The 6,948-nt window shown below is 37.7% G+C and overlaps 1 pseudogene; it reads right to left on the reverse strand.

Annotated features, from left to right (window-relative positions):
• Positions 1-2,708: 2,708 nt before the first annotated feature.
• On the reverse strand, positions 2,709-3,970 carry LOC132268852 (probable F-box protein At4g22030; annotated as a pseudogene).
• Between the last annotated feature and the right edge of the window lie 2,978 nt (positions 3,971-6,948).

A 6,948-nucleotide genomic window follows, 5' to 3' on the forward strand; every position in this document is an offset into this window, starting at 1 on the left:
AAAAGAGGGTACACTTGCAAGATTCCTGCATAATAATTTTCAAACATTTTATCACAATCAATCTTAAATGAAAGAGAGAATAATTGATGACTCATCTCTCCCACTGTAAGTCTATAACTAGATATAAATAGATTCTTCTTAATAATACTTCCTAATCATTCTTGGTGTGTGCGCTTTTGTGTGTGTGTGTGTGTATCTAATGTTTCTAGTTATAACTTTTTTTTATTTTCTTTTAAATTTTAACTTGGCCCAATGGTATTTGGATGCATGATCTGTCATGGATGAAGATTCATGCTGCTACACAGGGCCAGCCCTATGAGGCCCAACATTTTTTGAGACCCTAGGTGAATGCGAGGCCCAAATGTTTGAGAGATCTTAGTAATACAAAATTTATGGCTCAAATTGGAAGCCCTAGGCAACAACCTGGGTCGTCTAGGCCCAAGGCCGGTCTTGCTGTTGCACATGCTGAACGTAGGGGTGGTGAATTAGGACACGACCCGCCAATACGACTCGACCATAACACAAGATAAACAGGTTTATGTTGACCTTAAACGGATTCGGGTCATAAACGAGTTGACACGATTAACCCATTTACTTAATCGTGTCGGGTTAGATTTGAGAGTTAACTCAACATGTTATAATCGTGAATATGACATATTTAATATGTTTGTTTAAACCCAATTACTATAGATAGTTAAGTCATTTCAAGATAAACCTTATCTACGTCATATAATTTTTCTTCTTATTTTGAATATTTAGGTTAATTGTGACAAATTTTTTCTATTATTTATTATTTGATTAAATATTAAATGTTGTGTTGCCTTTTGAATTGCACTGCATGTTTGTTTGAATGCCAAGTTAAAACAATGGTGTAATTCAATCTTCATAAGATGTCAATACATTGAATGAATCAATCAAATTAGCTATTGTGTTGGTTGATTTATAGACATTGTTAGTGTTACATATATGTACAAGAATGCACTACAAAATTTTAGGGGTATACACGGTTCGGTTCTTTACGGTTCCTGTTGGAATCGAAACCGGAACTGGTCTCAACGGTTCCTAAAAAATGGAACCGGAACCGGAACCTTGGACAATGGAACTGATGACCAAGTTGACTTTTTCAATATTATTTTAATTTCCTTTTTAAAAAAATACAAATACAATAACAAAAATAAAAACATAAATAAACACACAATATAAAAATATTACATCCTAGAAATTCAGTTACTCCATTAGAATTACAAAAAAGTTTAAAAAAACTGAATCAACATTCAACATCATTCACAAATAGTTGATATGAAATCTAATAACAGCATAATCAGCAACAACAATGACTCCTCTATTGTAGGCTTGTAGCTGCTCACACAGAAAACATCTTCCCTACCTTTTAAAAAAAGCCTAGAGTTACATAATGTGGTGAATTTGAAACTAAAAATTACAGCTTTTTTTTCTCAAACAAAACACATACCAAATTCATGTGATCCCAAAATATTTTTCTCAAACAGAACAGAATAAATCATATAAAACCAGCATCCCAAAATATTTTTCTCAAACAGAACACATACCAAATTCTAAAAATATTCCCACTTGAATTGCAAGATAAAAAACAATTAAGGGGAAGAGAGAACAGAACAAATCATGTGATCGCTCAAAATCATAAATATATATATATATTTTTTTTTGACAAAAGTCACAAAATCACGAAGAGAAAAAATGTTCTCAGTTGGAAAATGATACCCTAAATCAGTTCTTCGCCTTCACCCGAAAAAAAAACCAAGTTGTGACTCAACTGTCATGCCCATATGTTTGTAATTAGTAAAGTATGACCCTTTTATCTAATTACGAACCACGGAAATCATTATAGCTCAAATGGCAAATGCATGTAAAAATACCCACTAAAACAAATTACGTTCCAGAAGTACAAAATCTTATCTCAAAATAACCACGTTGTTATGGATGATCAAGAAATATAAAGAAAATCTGTCAGATCTAAAATACCTACCTACCAAACTAAGACCGGAAGCCGAAGATCTGTTAGACCTGAGAAGACAAAGACCGATCTGACTTGAGAGGCGAGTCGGCGCCGTGAGAGTCGCGAGTGTGATCTGAGAAGATAGAGACTTCTGAGTTTTGAGAAGATAGAGAATTGAGACCAGTTGAGACTTGAGATAGTAAAAGGGCCGAGAGGCTGAGAGGAGAGGAGAGGAGAGGAGAAGAGGGGAGGCGGAGACGCAGAGTGAGTTTGAGAGGTTAGGTAAACTTAGGTTTAGGTTTTGAGTTTTGATAGACAAAATTTGTGATTTTAATTTTTTATCCAATATCTGATAAATTGATTCAATTGAATTAATAATTATTTGAGCAGATCTTACAATGGCACAGCCCACATTCCACAGCCCACAGCGGCACTGTCGGCACACTGGCATAGCCCACAGCCCAGTATTTGTAGCCCATAAGTAATCAAGTATAATTACATATAATATAAATATATATATCGATTCGGTTTCGTTTTAGAACCGAACCGTGAGTTAGGAACCGGAACCGGTTTTAACGGTTCCTTATTTTAAGAACCGGAACCGGAACCAGAACCGTGAGAACCGAAAAACCGGTTCTGGTTCTCACGGTTTCGATTCCGATTTCGGTTCCACGGTTCTTTTATGCACCCCTACAAAATTTCTTAAAGAAGTGAAGATGAACTAGAAGTATCATCAGAACAGTTTGCTTACAAACTCTTCAGTGACCACCCTTTTTCTTGAGGAAGCAGCAAGATTCCTAAGCTCCTTCCCAGCTGCAAAGCCACCTTCATTTCAAACAATTCTCTATTCTCTTTCCTTCTAACTTCTCTTTCAGTCAAATTAGATTCAATAGACTCTTCCGTGAGCTTAAAGAAACTGGCATTACTCCGGTACATCTCAAACACCATTCCCACTTGGCCACCATGCTCTAATGTGTTCACAATGCTTGCCAAAGCACCACAAACAATACCGAGCATTGTAGCCCAGGAACCACGAGAAGGAGATCCCACAAAAGCAAAGCCAATAGCTGCTAGGCCTGTCAGTAAAGGACTATAAATGGCTAATACTCTGTTAAGTTTCAAGGCTTTTTCACCCAATCTCAAATAATCTGCTTTGTCTTTCCTCTTTAAAACCCCAACGATTTCTCTCATTTCCTCTTCTAACTCTCCATTCCATCCATTCCTACTAAGCCCTTTTCCTTGTCTTCGTAGCTATTGCGGCCACTACACTGCAGGTTCAATGGTAGATGGGAATTTGTCGAGTATCGCGCCTAGTAGAGGAAGTGGGTAGGCCTTGTCAAGAGCCAAAACTTTGTTCATAAATTCCTTCATATCAATGACTGTGGATGTGCCAGTGGATATGGTTGTCTGAATTTGGCTTTGGAGCTGCTTAAACAACCTTGTAGCGTTTCGCTATTCTTCAACAAGTTGGGAAGGTTGAATCTTGTTCATGATGGACAACATCCCAGTAACTTCCAAATACAACACAGTAGAAGAGAGCTTGAGTCCCATTAATGGGGCACCAAGAATAGCACCTGAAGCTACAATGCCAACCATGGTTGCAACACCAAGTGTAATTGCGTTTATGGATGTTAAAAGTAGGTTGTTCCAGTTGTTTCTCTGCTCTCCAATGTTGTTATGCATCTCCACTCTATCTGGAACGGCCTCCATGATCGCATAAAGGTTAGCCATCACCATAAGATCCGCAGCATTAGAATGAAATCTTTTATTTTGGGGAGAGTTGGAATGCTTTTCAATGTGGGTAGTGGTTGTTCTTGTGTAACCACTTCTTAACTCCAATTCCTCCACCAAGCCTCTGGTGGAGAGGTTGGGAAGAGAGAGATGAGTTGTTCGGAGTGTTGGTACATTGATGGCCCCTCTGATCATCCCTCTCCGAAAACATGAGGAAAGAGAACTAGATGAAGACATCACACTTGATGCTTGAAGGGTTACCATGTATGCTTAACTTTTGTTGTGGCTAATTAGTTTTTCGTATTGAAAATTTTCAAGGGTTAGGCTTAGGAGAATCTAGTGTGATCAGGTTGTGATGTTTTTATGTGGTGAATGGATTTAGGCTTTGATGAGTGATATTTGTGGTTGATTGATGGTCTATATATATAGAGAGAGGAAAGGGTTGGGATGAGAGAAGGCTGAAGAAGTTTATTAGTCAAGGTTTGAATTGAATGATTATTTTGGTTGTTTGGGATTTGTAGCTTCACTAACTTTTAGAATTCAACACACAATTTAACAAATCAATCTTGAAACGGCCAATGTAGCAAAGATTGAGACAAAAACTGATGTTTTCCAATTTGTAGATAAAAAATTGATGTTTTCCAATTTGTGCTCTAACAGCTTCAAGACCGGCTTGCTTTATGGAAGAGGTCATGTCTTTCGGCTGGTGGCAAAGAAATTTTGATTAAGGCAGTCCTTAATGCCTTGCCAACGTATGTTACGTCTCCATTTCGTTTGCCTAGGTCTTTCTGTTGGGAGTTATCCAAACGGGTGCGGGCCTTTTGGTGGTGTAAGAAAGATCAAGCTAAGTCCATCCACTGGATTAATTGGATGATCTTTGTGTCAACAACGAGAATGGGGGTTTGGGGTTCCGAGATTTTGAAGCATTTAATTTAGCCCTCTTAACCAAACATGCATGGAATTTCCAAGTCTCGCAAAAGGGATTAGCATTCCAGCTTCTTAAAGTAAAGTATTTTCCATCATCCTCCTTTCTTGAGGCTAGGTTATGGAGGAATCCGTCTTGGGGTTGGCGTAGTATTTAGTCTATGAAAGAGATTATCCGTAGAGGTTATAAATGGTCTGTTGGGGTATTTGAGTAGAGATAAAAATATTTATATGAAGGAGTTTATTAAGGATGGACAGTGGGACGAAAACACATTACGTAATACTACAGATGATATGGTGCAGCTGTTCAGGAATCACTTGATTACTGGAGGTGATGATTCAGTCCAGTAGATTACACTTTTTTGTTTTAAGGTTGCTTGGGACGCTTCTAGACTGAGAAATCAAGAGGTTGAATGGGCTGGTTTATGTTGGAATGGTGGTCGGCCTAGGTGGTCATTGCATTCAGCTTTGGTTATGTACAAAGTTGTATTATCTCAGGATTTTCTGAAGCAAAGTGGTTTTGCTCTTGCAAATAGATGTTATTTGTGCTATGCTGATGGAGAAACTTTGGATCATATTTTCTGTGATTGTGATTTCACATGGAAGGTATGGAGTTTTCTTTTTGAGGTTTGTGGATGGACCTTGCAAAGGGTCTATGGAATTACTGATTTGATTGATCAGTATACTCAGCATTTTCAAAGGCAGCATACAAGGAAGATGGCTAGAATGATTTTTACTGCTGCTCTTTATTTCCTATGGTGGGAGAGAAATAATAGATTACATGATAAATGTGTTAGAGAGGCTAAGGAATTAGCTAAATCTATTTTTTGGGAAGTGCTTGATGTCTTGGGGAGTTCTCTTCAGGATATTCTGTAATCACTTTAGGATATGGTGTAATCTTTATTATTTCAGTGAAGGGGAGTTAGCATTGTTTTGAGATGTAGGATATGTTACTATTAGTGTAAGTTATTGAACTCTTGTTCAGAAGGGGATTTAACATTGTTTTGAGATGCTGGATATGTTGCTATTTTGTTCTGTTGTTCTGAATTTTCTGTATTGGAATGTCCGGAGCTAGCTGCTGTCAAGGGTAGTCAAGTCTCGGTTCAAGGGATGGTTGCTAGTCAATCAGATTTTAAAGGGATTTTTTTTTTTTCAGAATTTTTGGTGTTCGTAGCTTCTATTTTTGGAAGTAGGGGAATGTCTTTGAATTTTGTTGCTTTCCTAGATATAGATTATATCAGGATTATTTTCTTGGTGTTTCTTTTTGGTTGTATTGGATAGGGGTATGCCCCTATAAGTTTTTTTTGTATACTATTGTTTATATTTATGAAAAATTTCATCCATTTAGGAAAAAAAAAAAAAAAAAAATGGTCTATTGGAGATGGGAATAAAATTCGTATTTGGGATGATTGTTGGGTTCCTTCTCTTCCAGGCAAGTTGTCTCCTCGGCCCGCAGATGTTTCAATTTCTATGGTAGCGGATCTTATTGATGTTGATCTTGCTTCATGGAGATGCGAGTTGCTTTCTCAGCTGTTTTCCCCGAATGAGGTTAATGCTATTTCTAAATGTACCTTTAGTCTCAGAAATAAGGAAGATTGTCAATTCTGGGCTCCTGAATCTTCGGGTATTTTTACGGTGAAATCTGCTTATCACTTAGCATTGTTCCTTGTTAATAATAATTCTTTAAATATTTCTATTGATTTGGGGGGAGGTAAAATTTGGAAGCCTATGTGGTCCTGTCGTACATTGCCTAAAATTTAACATATCTTATGGCGATGCTGTCGGGATGCTCTTCCTATAAATTCTGCTTTATCTCGAAGGGGTCTTGGTGTTGATGCTATTTGTTCCCGTTGTGGATTGGAGGAGGAAGATATTAATAATTTATTTCTCAAATGTCCCCACTCGCTGTTGGTATGGAAATTGTTGCCTCCTCGTCTTGATTTGGTGAATTCTTGTTTCTGTTCTTTTTCTTCTTGGTGGCTAAGCCTTGAAAATTTGGGGTTTGCCACTTTAGAGAAAGGGTTGACTCTTTCCATGGCTTCTTTTGGATGTTGGGTGTTGTGGAAAACACGTAATAAGATGGTGTTTGATGATGTTCTTTTGGACCCCAGGATGGTGGTTTCTTTGGCTGTTGAAAAATTTTAGGAGTTTCTTGACGCCCAGGTTTCTTGCCACAGGTTGTATATGGGTGAGAATTCTCGGGATTCCCCAGTTTGTTGGTTTCCTACCCCTGTATGTTGGTTGAAAGGTAATGTGGATGCTTGTTTCTCCTCTTCAACTGGTATGGGAGGTGGGGGTGTTGTTTTTCGTGATTCAAA

The sequence above is a fragment of the Cornus florida genome, unplaced genomic scaffold (assembly GCF_030987335.1).
Source record: "Cornus florida cultivar Cherokee Brave unplaced genomic scaffold, ASM3098733v1 CherokeeBrave_3.0.0_Hap2_Chr01, whole genome shotgun sequence".
NCBI lineage: Eukaryota > Viridiplantae > Streptophyta > Magnoliopsida > Cornales > Cornaceae > Cornus > Cornus florida.